Consider the following 15,909-nt stretch of genomic DNA (forward strand, 5'->3'; position numbering starts at 1 on the left):
AGAGATACGATGATGAGTCAGTCTGTTAATCATAAAATAGCTTACATACATACATACATACATACATACATACATACATACATACATACATACATACATTATAGTATTATAGTAACGAGGAAAAAATTACGCAGCGGGAACTGGTCCCTTTTCGCCTTCGACTAAATTATAAAAATTTCCAGTGTAACAAATTTCCCGTGACTTCGAAATTTATACTGTTGTTAGTTTGCAGATAAAACACAAAGCCGTAAAAAAGGAAATAGCAAAATTCCATTCCTTTTTCTTAATTAGCAATTTATTCGAAAACTGTCGGCCGGGAACTGGACCCTTTTCATATGCACGCACATAGAGCTGATATCATTGCGATAAACAAGCACGAAAAAAGCCCTTGTCATTGATCCGACAATCCGGTTTGAGAGAGATTTAAATCAGGCAACAGAAGTTGACAAAAGAAGAAATCAATACATTTACGATCCCTGTCTCCCCTAAATTACACAACGATATAACATTAGATGAACAGTCATTAGCAGACTTTGAAGTTCAGGTTCCAGTCGGAGAGATACAGGTTAACTGATAGAGTATTGGGCGGAGATGGAGGGAACAGGCTAGGTTTGTTCACTTTTTCCATCTATCGGATCTGTCCACTGCGCTGTCTTTCTACGACTGGTTTGACGTTTCGTAGGTATTGGCACTGAAACTGGGAATTTTGATAACATGAAGTCATTGCGATGTCGAGAACAATTCAATTGCAACAAATTTTAAAATATAAATTATTAAATTCCTTCCACAAGAAAAAACCTTACAAGTAGAAATAATAGTATATTTTATTTGAAAAGGCAAAATGCATCATAACTGTTGGCAAAAAAATACAGCCTTAATTATGGACTAAACATTCACAATGACATGATTTTGAAGTACGGTATCTGCATTAAAAATTATATAATTCCAAATTAGAAATAGGAGATATTTAGAATACTTAATTTAAATTAGCATTAATATATTATATTTAACATACTATATATTTTAAAACTAAAGTATCTTGTGAATTTATGATACCGGTACTTCATTTTAATTCATTTGATTCTCAGCTTACTCTATTTTGTTAAGTTATTCTATAAAACTTTCATTATGACTTGTTACTAATATTAAATTCTTATTAAATACAATACTTGAGCTATTTTCATTTTAAGTGTTATTTTACTCGTATTTTCGTTCCTTCGTACTCTATGCTCAGTTGTAGGCCTGCGTGAAGTAGTCGGTACAATGATGGCCTTCTGTGCCCGAGGATGTGGATTCGATACCGACCCAGGTCGATGGCATTTAAGTGTGCTTAAATACGATAGGCTCACGTCAGTACATTTACCGGCATGTAAAAACTTCTGCAGGACAAAATTCCGGCACACCGGCGACGCTGATAAAAACCGGCAGTTGCGAGCGTTGTTAAATAATAAAAAATAATCTATGCCCCCCGCAGAACATGAGTTTTACTCATAAGGAGGTTAGATTTACATATTTTCTAAACGTTTATCGAAATGTTGTTTCTTTTATATTAATGTTATTTTCAGACAAGTCTAGGCCTATTTCCATGACCTATATTTTATAATTAGTGTAATTATGTCGCTCCGTTTTGTTATATTGTAATTTATGTGCAATTACATATAGTGTGTTCTACTGTTACTACTATTCTTATTATTATGAAAACTGTTACAAAGTACTTTTGTCAATAGTACTGCAAACACACACTAACGACTCCCCACAATCGCGAGTTGCCAACGATGAATAGAGCAGATACAAAACCATAGATGTTACACGAAAATTTAAAGATAATATATATTTTTTAACAGAACGATAGGGAAATTGAATAAAATATGATATATGATATGATGTTATAACTGTTATAGGCCTAAGAAAAATATTACGTTCCCATACTCGAGAGGAAATACAGTATATTCTGATCAACAATATTTACGTTTGTCCTTCAGGCGAATGTTTAATTTTTTCCTTTGCTCGGCCTGTATTGCAAAAGCCCTATTTAACCGACATGATCTGTATATGAGGAGAGAGACTACTATGCCAGCTGCTTTGTAAACAGTGTATTATTCTGTGTGTACTTTAACTTCAGAGTAAATGTGCCTCGGCTTCGAAGTCTAGTCATTAGGCCTACTGTTATTTGGTAGCAGAAGAGGAGTTACGAAATTAACATGATCATACTTAAAATATTTACAGGTTCCTCTCACTTGGTTTTGTGACACTATATCAGACATAGTAATTAATCTACAGTCTACACCAGTCATGTCAACTGATGCCCATAGGAGCAGGCGCGCGCTTTAGAGCTCAGGAGAGCCTGAGCGCTTTACAGCGGAAAGGAAAGAGACAGACGAAAGATGTAGTATATGCCGCTTGGTCGAAGGATGGCCAGCACTGATTCAATGAATAAAGGGAAGCGAACTTATTAAAACTGTATCCATATTCATTTTTATATTCGTCTGAGAAGAGTAGATAAGAATGTAAGTTTTAATTTTAATGCTTATTTTTTAGAAGTTTGCTTTTTATTCAAAATTAATATTCTCTCAACTTTTTTTTATAGAAAAGTGAAATTTTCAGATATGTTTATTTAGTAGCCTTACAGGTACTGAAACAATGTTTTCGTAAATCTAATATAGCGTAAATACGTAATATAGAAGATAATGTATTGAAAATTTGGAAAATATTCGCATGAAAAAAGTTTGTAAGGAAATGAATTAACAAAGCAACTACTGTTAAATCATAAACAAAAGATGAGCCGTTCAGAGTAAAAGTGGTGTAAGTCAAAATTGGGTAATGAGGTTTAAAGTAAAAATTCTGTAAAATATAGAGCAAAGTAGCAATTAATATGTCTTTCTTGCTATCCACTGACTACTAATAGTTTAAATAAATTGAATATTAATTACTACTTTGCGCTGTATTTTACAGAATGTTTACTTTAACCCTCATTACCCATTTTTGACTTACACCACTTCTGTTCTGAAAGGCTCAGATGTGCCCATGTGTTGGTAAAACATCAGCTCTATAGTTTCAGCAGAATTTGAGAAAACAATTTAATATTCTGATGATAAGAAGTTGCGCACAAATATCACCTTAAAAGCAAAATGCGATAAGAGTTTCCTTATGTAATATTACAGTTAAAACATATACCTAGGTAACTTTACTTTGTACTATAATATTGTTTTGATTAGTTTAGTGATTACTTTTATAAGGCTAAAGATACCATCAATATCAATTCCAACTTACCACGTAATACTCAATCCCTTTCTTTGAAATATCACTTTCTTTATGAATGATTTATTTCATTCACTTAGTATAGTATAATTTTACTCTTATGGAATTTATGTGAATATTCCTTCGTAACTCTTTATTATATTATTAACAATTAAACCATAAGTGCAATATTAAGAAACTGGTGTTAGTACTTTTGTTTTACAGACAATAAATAAAATATCGAACAGAAAGAAGTCATATAAAAATAACGATATAAAAGTTCACATTCCGTTTGAAGTTTGTGCACCACTATTTTCTTAATCCAACAGGCTGCTTATTCATATACAGGGACATCACTTTATTTTTACCAACATTTTTAACATTTACCTGGCTATACTCGGAAACACTGTTGCCCCCTTCCATTACAGGAGTTTGATGTTACTAGTGCAATATGTAAACAAATCATTTTACTAGGTATAGGAGGAGAGAAAAGTAATGTATCCATTTATGTTGTAGGGAAATACGATATTACGATTTTCAGTTTGATCATCACTTTTACGGAATTTATCAAAATACAGTAGAGTAGTAACATTTTTTTTTTTTTTTTCAAAAACTCAACTTTTCAGGCGGCTATGTTCGTTATGTAATGTCAACTTTATTTAGCATATTAATTATTGGTGTTAACATACAATATAGAGAGTGCACTTAAATTGAGGGGGTCATAAGTAAAGGGCTGTAAGTGCACTTAAGTTACTTTTGAGAAAATGGGGTTTAAATATTTAAGCTTTCGTAAAATCGGTGAAATTTTTATTTAAATTTTAATGTGTGATGCGATTAAAATATCCCTTTGCCACTAAAATTTTAGATACTTTAGCTTACGCTGGATGCACTTAACTCATGTTATTACAAATGTCACTAGCATTCCTTTGCTTCTAGCTACCTCAATTCAAAAAAAGCTAATCTGAATTTTTAAACAAGTTGCTGAAAATGGTTGCCGTTCATTACAATGCAGGCTTCAATTCTTTACGCATATTATTAAAAACATTTTGAAGCATATTCTCTGAAATTGAATTTATCGTTTCTTGATTTGTGTGTCTGACGGGAGCAAGGACATTAGTGAAGGGGTGGGAGTGAAGTACATTCAGAAATGCAGGTACAATAAAAATGCAAGTAAAAATAAAATGATGTCCCTGTACATATTGTACATAATTCTTCCTCTTTCATACTTAGCGCTTGATGCCCGCGCACGACGTCAAAGCCAGAAAAATGCACGTGCTTTAACGTCACTGGTCTACGCTTTACATCATCATGTAGTACATATTTTTTTCTGAGTAAAAATATAACACAAATTAAAATGAACAACAAAGAACAATCCAAGACGTATATAAAATCCACTTAATTATATTATTCGCTATATATATATATATATATATATATATATATATATATATATATAGTATGTTATTGCATTTCAGGAGCCCTGAGGTCATCGACGTAAGATTCGCTGTTAAATTTTAATTGATTTATACTTATTTACTTATCTGCGTACGTGGCATATATCATATTATATCATATATATATATATATATCATGTATCATATATCACATCATAATATAATATCTTATCGTCGGCCTGGGTGGTGCAGTTGGTAGCGTGTTCGCCTTCCGTGCCCGAGGTTGCGGGTTCGATGGCATTTAAGTGCTTAAATGAGACAGGCTCATGTCAGTAGATTTACTGGCAGGACTTCTTTTACATGCCAGTAAATCTACTGACATGAGCCTAAGTCCTGCGGGACAAAATTCTGGCACACTGACGATGCTGATATAACCTCGGCAGTTGGGATCGTCGTTAAATAATACATACAATGTAATTTAAAAAAATCATATATCATATCGTATATCACTCACAGTAAAATACTGTCGTAAAACTCGAAAACTGTGATTTGTAAAGATATGCTATTTCCAAGTGAAATACTGCTGTAAAAATACAGGGACATCATTTTATTTTTACTTCAATTTTTATTGTACCTGAGTTTTTTAATGTACTTCACTCCCACCCCTTCTACTAGCAAAACTTCCAACCGTTCACGACACAGAGCCGAGGGCGCGTAAGCAGTACTGAGTGAGTACAGTACGTTCCAACAAAATATGTTCGCGTTTTCCAGTGACGAAAGAGTTTTCAATATTGAATCATATTTTCGCACAGGTACTGTCGTCCGTTTGCCTACGTCGCATCCCGATTTCCCCCACCTGCTTCTGTTCGCTCCTCTGTAAAGTCTAGTAGCTGGGCTATCTTAGCTCTTTTCTGAAAACATTAATTTCTGTTAGGAATTGGACGTCTACGTAATATTACACAAGTGTTTAAAATAACTTAAATAAAAGGGCCTCGTTAAGTAATTAACTGTCACGTGATCCCCCCCCCCTTTCTACGACCCTGCGACAAAACCACTTGAACGGACAGTAGATAGCATTTCTGAGTAATTTTATCTTTTCGGATCGGACAGAAGTGAAGATTGAATTTACAATACGTAAGGTACTCTTTTATAGAGTAGGTACAGAATTATTTCAACATGAGTTATTCGTACGAAGGACGAAACTGATAATTGGAATTAGGTACAATAGTCTATAGTGTGATAATATGCACAAAAGAACTGAGGCCTGTATCGAAATGAATGGCCACCATTTTCAAAAATGTGTTTAAATATCCATATTATGATAAGTTTCAATTTAACTTCATTCTCTATATTGTACGCTAATGTGCTGTAACAGTACAATATACAATGCATAATGAGTACGTCCGAATGGATAGCTCAATTCGTGAGTAAAAACACTCATTGTTAATACAGTACTGTATTTTGATTAAATAAAAACGTAATGAAAATTATCAAACTCCAAATTGCGATATTTCCTAGTTTACGTAAATGGATGAACTACTTTTCTTCCCTCCTATACCTACTCCAGTCGTGGAAGGGTAGCAAACGGTGTTTCCTGTTTCAGTCGTTAATAGAAAGGTATAGCCAGATTAATATTTAAAATGTTAGTAAAAATAAAATGATGTCCCTGTATTTTAATAAATAGGTACCAAAACTTTGAAAATTTACTATTTTATTATTAGAATTTCATACCTCCAATCGATAAAATAGTGTGAGAAATTGTTTACGACAGTAATATGTGATTTTCTACATACGATAGTATTTTACTGGAAGTGCGATATATATCACAACATATATATTTTTTATTGGGTTATTTTACGACGCTGTATCATCTAAGGTTATTTAGCGTCTGAATGATATGAAGGTGATAATGCCGGTGAAATATATCAGGAGTCCAGCACCGAAAGTTACCCAGCATTTGCTCATAACTGGGTTGAGGAAAACCCCGGAAGAAACCTCAACCAAGTAACTTGTCCCGACCGAGATTCGAACCTGGGCCACCTGGTTTCGCGGTCATACGCGCCAACCGTTACTCCACATGTGTGAACTCATATATATATATATATATATATATTTGTGATAATGATAATTGTGATTACAAACAATTCAGAAGCAGCACTGAAGTTAATGTTACAATTTACAGGCACACTGTTTCATAACCGCGGCAATAAAATTACATAACCTCAATTCCCCAGCTGTGATTCGTAACCTTGAATACAAAGCACTGACGAATGGGTTCGTTAGCATTATTTGTATTTTAATGAATGGATTCTACGACACAATGTCGAACATTAATTTACGCGATTAATTTCTTATTCGCTAATAGCAAATGATACACAATATCAAAACTAAAATAATACAAGTTTAACAATAAGTTAAAACGCCAACTTGTCCTTTATAGGTCATAATGTCTTTCATTAATATAAATTACAACGCGATATTTCATTTCATTGATAATCTGAGAAGTTGGTACTTTTTCTTACCTTTCAAACTTTCGAAAACACAGAACAGCGATAACACCAACTTTCCTGAGTGTACAGTAGTCAGCAATATTGACGACGAGACAGAGTGACTATGGTTGCGTGTACGTAGTGACTTGCACATTTTTACGATGATGGGACAAGAGATACTGTAGGTAAAAGGCATGAAAATCTCAAAGTCACCGTGCTGCTGTTCTCTCGGTGGAAGGGGGGAGAACAAGTTAATACGTGTTTTAGCGGTAAACAATTATCAACGTATTTTATATAGACCACTTTCCCTTTTTCACAGAAATAGCTGAGAGCAACTACAATATTATGTTAGCAACATAATATAATGTAACAATTCAGTAACTTAAAAAAAAATATATAGTAGCAAAGCAGTGAATTGGTTTTAATATCACTAATGTATTGTAATACACGTGTCCCAAAGATCATGGTGGAGTTTCAAAGGATTATATTTTTTGAATGCATAGAGGTAGAAATGTAATATTGGTGTCAGATGAAAATAAAACGATAAAATTCTCAAAGCTTTTCGTCTGTAAGTTTGAGGCATTGAAAGAAACAAAAGATGGTAATAATCGAACAAATTCAATAATTTTCATTGGTAGGTACAATTAATTATACAAGATGGATGTCCAAAGAAAAGTGCAATGTGTTTCGTGACTGGCAAAATTTGAATCTGTGACTCATTAAGCACATCCACAACAAATTCATATCTTCTGTGATATCATCTTGACGAAGTGCATGTACCAATTGAAGTTTATAAGGAGTCATATGACGTTTCTTTAAAGCTATATGAACTGTTGTTTTTGGAAGTCCTAATTGTCAGGCACATTTACGAATTGATTTCTTTGGACTCTGAACAATAAATTAATGCTCTTCGGATGGCTAATACCGTTTCATCATTTTGTCGACGGTCTTCCAGTACGCTTTTTCTCCAATAGACTTCAAGTCTCTTTTAACGGTCTATCCCAACGACGAATGCTATTCTCGTGTGGTGGTTCTCAATTAAATAAGCGACGAAATTCACATCGTACACGAGTTCACAGATTCAAAATTTGCCAGCCATAAAACACATTGCACTTTTCTTTGGACATCCATCTTGTATTATTAATTGTAACAATGAAAATTATTGCATTTGTTCGAATGTTACAGACTTTTGTTTCCTTCAGTGCCTCAAACTTAAAGATATTAAAAACTCTGAGAGTTTTATTTTCATCTGGCACAATTACATTTCTGCCCCTATTCATTCAAAAAATATAACACGCTGAAACCTCACCTCGACTTTTGGGACACAGTGTATAGGAGTATCCTATCTGTGAATAGATATTTATAAATAACTTCTCATTTACAGAATATCATAAGATTTGCTGATGATATAGCGTTGTTAGCAGAAAAGAAGACACTAAGGGATATGCTAGTGGAGCTAAATGGCAGCTGTGAGCAGTATGAGATGAAGATAAATGCAAACAAGACGAAGACCATGGTTGTCGGAGGAAAACTAAACAAGGTAAACGTACGAATACTAAATGAGGCTGTAGAGCAAGTGCACAGTTTCAAATACTTGAAGTACCGTCATTTTCCATAACTATGGTCCTGGAACACAAGTATGGTACACGATACAACCATTCAAAGAACATTGTAGAAGTAACATAGACCGTTCGTAGATAGCTGCAGTGACTTGACTTCAAACTACAGTACAACAAAAATATAGATAAACGAGGTACTGCGTTATGGAGTATAAAATTTGAATGGTTGTATCGTGAACCATAGCTGTGTTCCAGGACCATAGTTATGGAAAATAGCGGTACTATAAGCAGTAACATGAGCTGATGGCAGGAAGTGAAAAGGAGGACAGCAATGCAAAGAAAGCTTTTAATAGAAAAAAAAAAACATCTTCTGCGGACCTCTGGAAAAAGAACTGAGGAAGAGACTAGTGAAGCGCTTTGTGTGGAGTGTAGCATCGTATGGGGCAGAAACATGGACATTATTATGACGTGAAGAGAAACAACTAGAATCATTTGAAATGTGGATATGGAGAAGAATGGAGCATGTGAAATGGACAGAATAAGAAATGAAACTATGTGGAGTAACGGTTGGCGCGTAAGTATGACCGCGAAACCAGGTGGCCCAGGTTCGAATGGACAAGTTACCTGGTTGAAGAAATAATGATGCCGAAATTTATCAGAAAAAAGAAAAAGGAATTGGTTAGGCTACTGACTAAGAAGAAACTGTCTGCTGAAGGATGCACTGGAAGGAATTGTGAACGGGAGAAGAGTTAGGGCAGGAGATGATATCAGATGATAGACAACATTACAATACCGTATATCAGCGGTGGCGAAAATGTAATCGTGCGCCGAGCCACTGTGTAACCTGCAACGTGCATAGCACCTATGGAGGAAGGCGGACAACCGAAGGGGAAGTCAAGCAACTGTCTGACTTATTAACGGATTTTCATTTTCCTTACGTCAAGCACTTAAACATAATTTTATACAGTACAAGGCTACAAACTAATGTTTAGTATGTGTAACGAAGAAAGCAATGAACAATAATTAATGAACAATATCACAACCTAAAATTAACTGTCTTCAGAATGTCTCGGCGGCAAAGTTTCAAAATCAGGAATTATGTCACTTACTGCCAGTCGTAGTTGATCACGAAGGTATTTGTCTGTCAGTCGTGATCTAAATTTGGTTTTTACTATTTTAATTGTTGAAAATAATTTTTCACAAACGTAAGTTGTAGCGAACATGGCTTCAACAGAGCAAGCAAAAGAACGAAGCTTCGGATATTTATTTTTTGACAAAGATTTGAAAGTTCAACATTTGTCAAGTCCTTACATCTAGCTTTCATTTGACATCACATAGTAAATCAGTGAGTTCAAATTGAAGAGCTAATCGCATTGTTCGTATGTCTGCTGAAAAAGAGTCGACGTACAAAGGATGATGATGATGATGATGATGATGATAACAATAACATTTAACCTTTTAATGTTTCATCAGTAACATGTAGTATAATGCCGTTTTATGTTATACAACCGTTTACCTCGTAATACTTGTGAACAAATCATACATTTAATATTCTCATCATATTGACAGCAAATAAATGCGTCCTCCCATCCTACTTGGAACTTTCGTACATGGTTTCGAGAGAGACATATGCCACTCGCAGGTCAGAGACAAATACAAATGGAACGGAGTTTGACTCCAGTGAGTGAGAGGGTGCGGGTTGGCGAAGGTTAAAAGCAAGCGAAATGCACAGCTATCACTGCGAGCCACAATGTCTCGCGAATCACGTTCTCGCCACGGCTGCCGTATATGGATCATATGCGCAGACTAAGAGAAAGACGGAAAATAGTGAAGATTGAAGAATGCTGAGTTTGCAGTAAAAGACCTGCCATTTGGCAAAACACTATGTACAGTATGTATGTATGCATGTATGTATGTATGTATGTATAACTTCAAATACATGGATACATGCGTACATACATATATAACTTCAAATACATACATACAGTCATACATACAAATTGCGTTGATAAAAACACTGGATTTGGCATTTCGTAAGTTATTGTCAATTATTAGCATTTTCATTCAGTATCTACAATAACCTATATACAGTATATTACAGCCTACATAATGCGTTGATAAAACATATTTGACATTTCTTAAACTGTCAGTTATTAGGAACGATTTTCATTAAGTAGGGCGTATGCACGGTATACGAGTACAGATACGAGATTAAAATTTGGAGCCAGTTTTGATGGGAGTCCACTTGTATGGAGGCAACAATTTCGCACGACTGTCCACAAGTGGTATATATATACAGGGGCTCATGTTTCCTGCACATCCGCAGTGTGTTGTAAGCGAAACATACAATAAGGGAGCTCAACATTTTATTTCTGTATCTGTACTCTATAATATGTTGTGTGACTTAATTGATTTTACGAGCATCTACAACATATATCTGAAAATAAGCATTATCGTAATTACAGATTATAGAAACTAAGGTTGATAAACCCACTGCATCTTCACAAACAGAAAAAAATTATTTACCGACGAATCTTAAGAAATAAACTGACGACGGTTATCAGGTTACCAATATAATATTATTTGTAATTCAAGTTTTCAGTGGGAACGCAGTCTCGGAGTTGTAATTACAAATTAGACGCCGGCATATTCCTTTCCTTTCAGAATATATGAAACAAAATCTCAAATATGAGAAGATATGATTTTAAGCTAAAGCCCATTCCGTATTCAGGCACATTGGAACTATGAGTAAACGCCAAGGAACGTCCAATTAGGTTACTAGTCATCGGGGCGCGAATTACTTCCGCAAACAACGCTGCTAGATTAAATAACAGCAATTTACATTATTTATCATATCGTAGGTTTTCAAGCAAAAGACATTAAGTCAAAAATATTATTTCTGAGAAAAAGCCGTACATATAGTGCCCATAATCTATGTGCATATATTTAGAATTGAAAATGAAATAAAGAAACAACTTACTAAAAATAATATTTTGAGAATTAGGATTCAGTTTTGTGAAGAACTTTCAAACGCATTTTTTTCAGAAGTACAATTTTTTTACTTAATGTGTTTTGCTTGTAAACCGACGATATACAGTATTGACATAAGTATTATAAAGTGGCTGAGCTAACTGCTTATTAACGTTCCAAAATTTGTATAAAATCTTAAGCAATTTTACAGAATTAAACATTTTATTGCGTTTCAAACTGAATTAAATTTAACAACACATTTCGCTAATTTTGATGCCAATGTATGGAATATATTTAACAGAAGTACGTAGGCCTATGTACTCAAGCAGTAATTACGAAGTATCATTGATATTATACTCATTGCAATGGGAAGATAAACAACGAGCTGAAATAACGTTACGCTAGAGAGAGTGCTGGAATTTAACCAGTCTTCCGTGTTCTGTCTCAGTTGTTCACAAATGACCGAGAAACACTAATCAATAACTGACATGCATAATAAATATTTAACGTAACCGTGCAAAACATACGCTGAACTTTCACTTATACGCAAATAATCCAAAGAAAAATATTATATAAATAATACTGTAAGTTAACTATGAAAACATTTACTTACTTCAAGTTCGGTGGAGATTATTTCGATCTTCTGAATATCACTTCAAGGAGGTATACTAATGAAATAACTTATTAGCACACAATCCAACACAGCACAAATTACTGAAGTTCATTAATAAAAAATTTCAGTCATAATTTGAGCAAAGCATACATAGAAATCTTAAGTATCCAAAGCTACTGGTCACTATGACATTCCGGCACAAGTGCTTGCTACACAACTGAACTGTCCTCAAGTCTAGACAAAGCTAAAAAAGGCTTTAATGACTAAGGAGTTATGAATTAAAATTGCGCAACACTGAAGTATAGATTATATCTACAAAGAACTAATATTTCCAGAGCGATGACTGAGTGTAGAGAGGTGCATGACTCCCATCTACGTAATGCCGCACCGAGTATCGGTAGGGGTTCGGCCCAATAATAGAACCATGTCGTAGGAAGGAGAAACCTTCGTATTCCGTTAGACGCCGTGGGTTTCTGACGTCACAACATCTGATTAATATTTACATTTTTGTCTCTTCAATAAAGAGGTAACTTTTACAGTTTTCACAGATTCGATATAGTGTTTGCTTTGATAAAAATACGTTCAGCTCGGGAGTTGTTAATAGAAGAAAATACACATGTTTGAGGGGAAGCCTTCACGAGAGTCTGATGTTTAATGGCAGCGAAAGAAAGAAAAGTCGTATTTCTAAGTAATTAATACACAGAATTAAGTTTACTGCGATGGTCTAGTGCAGTGGTTCCCAAACTTTTTGAAAACGCGACCCACTTTTGGATGAGACTCTTTTTTGTTATTTCCCCCCCCCCCTCACACTGCAACTACCGTACCGGTATTTAACGCAATTCGAAAAATACAAATTCTTGTAAAGTAGAAAATGACGATAATTTTACTTAAAACCATTGGATACCATCCAAAGAACGACATAATGATGATAATAATAATAATAATAATAATAATAATAATAATAATAATAATAATAATAATCCGTGGCGCTCCAGCCCACGAAGGGCCAAGACCGACCAGCCGGCTGCTGACCTCACGGCCACATGCCGAAACAGAGGTGGACTATCATCCAACCAGAATGGAGGTATCGTGTGATTAGCACGATGAGCCCCCAGCCGTTATAGCTGGTTTGCGTAACCGGATTTCGCTACCTATTGTAGCTCCCCAAGTGCATCACGATACTGGGTGGGCACCGGTCCCATACACTGGCCGAAATTTCATGAGAAAATTTCTACCCCCATGAGGACTCGAACCAGCGTGCATTCCGTAACGCGAGTCCTAGGCAGGATGCCTTAGACCACGACGCCACGGCGCGGGACCCAAAGAACAATAAAAATAGAAATATATGATGTAACAATGATACGAAATATTAAGTAAACATCATTTATAATACTTCAAACTATTAGCCTACCACCATGGCGCTGCGGTAATTTTCAATACAAAATGGTCAATTTCATCAAAGGAAGAGCTTTGCAAACTCGTATTTTTCTGAAAAATCTGTCAAGATATGGGATCGTCGTTGTTGTTCAGTCAACTGTCCGAAGACAGGTCTGGACTCCACAAGTGACCCCAACAAGACATCATTCATGAGGCAACTAGGCCAGGAGATATTGGGGTAGGGTGGTCAGTTCCTTTCCCCCTCCATTGCATAGACCTACATCGCCGATTAGCTACATATTACACTAATAAGACTTCATATGCATACAAACAATTGTTCTTTTTCTGACACATATCGTCAGGCTACTGCCTGATAGTAGATGTACATATCAGCCAAATTCTCAATCAGAGGTATGGGTTCGTTATATGAATATATTCTTTATCATACGAAAGTAAGACGGCTTTCGTGGAGTAAGGTGTTGAAAAAGCTTTATGGTTAAAAGCATAACCTTTATTATACCGGTACATGCAAGGCAAGAAATTGGAATATTGCAAACCTATCTCCCAATTCTCTTTGGTTTCCTAGATTGATCTTCCTTACTCATATTTTTAACATCAGACGATGCGCTAATGAAATTTTTAATGAATGTAGGTCTACATATAAACATAAAAAAAATTAGACGTATTTTTTTTTAATTTCTTATTATTAGTGAACATCCTATTTCTAAAAAAATTTTTTTGTTAATCTAATTTTTTCTTCAAGGTAACATTGCATATTGTGCAATGGAGCACTAGTAATGCCCTACTCTAATTTGTTCATTTGTAAAATATATATATATATATATATATATATATATATATATATATATATATATATATAATTTCTTCAATATTCAAACATTAATAAAAAAAATTATACTTCTTTACGTATAATTCTCTAGCAATAAAACTATGCTGAGTACAATCAATCAAATGCTCCATTTCACAACACAGGTATTAATGAATAAGTATGCCAAGTTTCATCACTCTAGGTTTAACCACTGATAAATAAAATGAAAACTTGTGGTTGAAAACGCAGAAAATTTATTTTTTGAGATAATTACATTTAAAGTTTTGGTTACACGTAACTCGTACAGTAACACAACTTCTACCAATTATATAAAAGTATACTTATAATTAAGAAACCGTACATTTTTAGCGCGAAAATAAAAAAAAACATATAACATTTGTCAAAATTCGACTATTTTCAGTATTGTATCACCTTAAACACCTTGAATAGTAGTTTGCAAGGCCAAGATATTAATATAACAGTCAGGGATACAATCAGCGGATTTATAAAAAAAACTTGATTTCTGGTCAATATCCTGACAAGAAGAAATGTCATTCATTTCAATGTATTAAAGAACTCATGGAAAATGTAGCTGCATATGATAGACAAATGTTGAGTTCGTTTTTGCCAACAAGCTATTAAGCTTCTACAATTTTAAACAACAGCTTTTTGAGTATTTTCCGAAAAAAAAAAAAAAAAAGCTCAAAACAATTACGTCAGTGACGGATAGTGAATCCATATTCTAGACACTTTTTTTCAACTGGCTGAAATTCCAGAAAACATGAAGAAAAAACTCATTGAAATATGTGCATATGTTGGAAAGTTTAAACTAAACTTTTTTCGAAGAGCGTAAATAGCATAAATACGCGTCAAAAAATGACTTCCATACTCCATCGGCAAGTCTATCGTGCTATCAAACAGGAGTACGTTATATGGCAGTAAAAATTTTTAATAGCCTGCCTCTCGATATAAAAAATGAAACTCAAAATATAAGATTATTTACGGCCAAATTAAAGAAGTACTTAATTTTTCACGCCTTCTATTCTGTAGGTGAATTCATGACATTCACCAACGCTTCATGAAATTGATACTAAAACTTTGTGTTGTACTAGTAGTCTATATTGTAAACCTCTTCTGTATATATTTCAACTACTGTATTTTATAGTAGTATTAAGTTTTTTGACTTGTTCCATATTCTAGCTGTGAAGCAATGTATGAATACCATGGAATGTTAATAAATACAATACAATACAATACAATACAATATAATACACTACAACACAAATCAATACAATACCAGTTTTGGATCAAAAGAATGCAAGAATACCTCGAGCTTACAAAAACACGTAGTTCTAAAATTGTTTATAACATCTGTAACCTCGTATTTATGCAAAATAAATTTCTTGTCTATGATCATAATCAAAACAAAGGCGAGAAATTT

The 15,909-nt window shown here is 34.3% G+C and overlaps 1 protein-coding gene across 4 annotated transcripts in view; it reads right to left on the bottom strand.

The window, feature by feature from the left end:
- Positions 1–15,909, bottom strand: part of LOC138700920 (uncharacterized) — a 205,283-nt gene that overhangs the window by 139,187 nt on the left and 50,187 nt on the right. Inside the window, exon 1 of one of the 4 annotated variants that reach the window (XM_069827361.1) lies at positions 12,263–12,622. The exons of 2 other annotated variants lie outside the window; for them this stretch is intronic. The gene's annotated coding sequence lies outside the window, so the exon portion shown is untranslated. Of the gene's footprint in view, positions 1–7,153; positions 7,298–12,262; positions 12,623–15,909 lie in introns of those variants that run through there. One more of the 4 variants, XM_069827370.1, reaches the window with a different exon arrangement.

This window comes from Periplaneta americana, chromosome 1 (genome assembly GCF_040183065.1).
Source record: "Periplaneta americana isolate PAMFEO1 chromosome 1, P.americana_PAMFEO1_priV1, whole genome shotgun sequence".
Lineage (NCBI taxonomy): Eukaryota > Metazoa > Arthropoda > Insecta > Blattodea > Blattidae > Periplaneta > Periplaneta americana.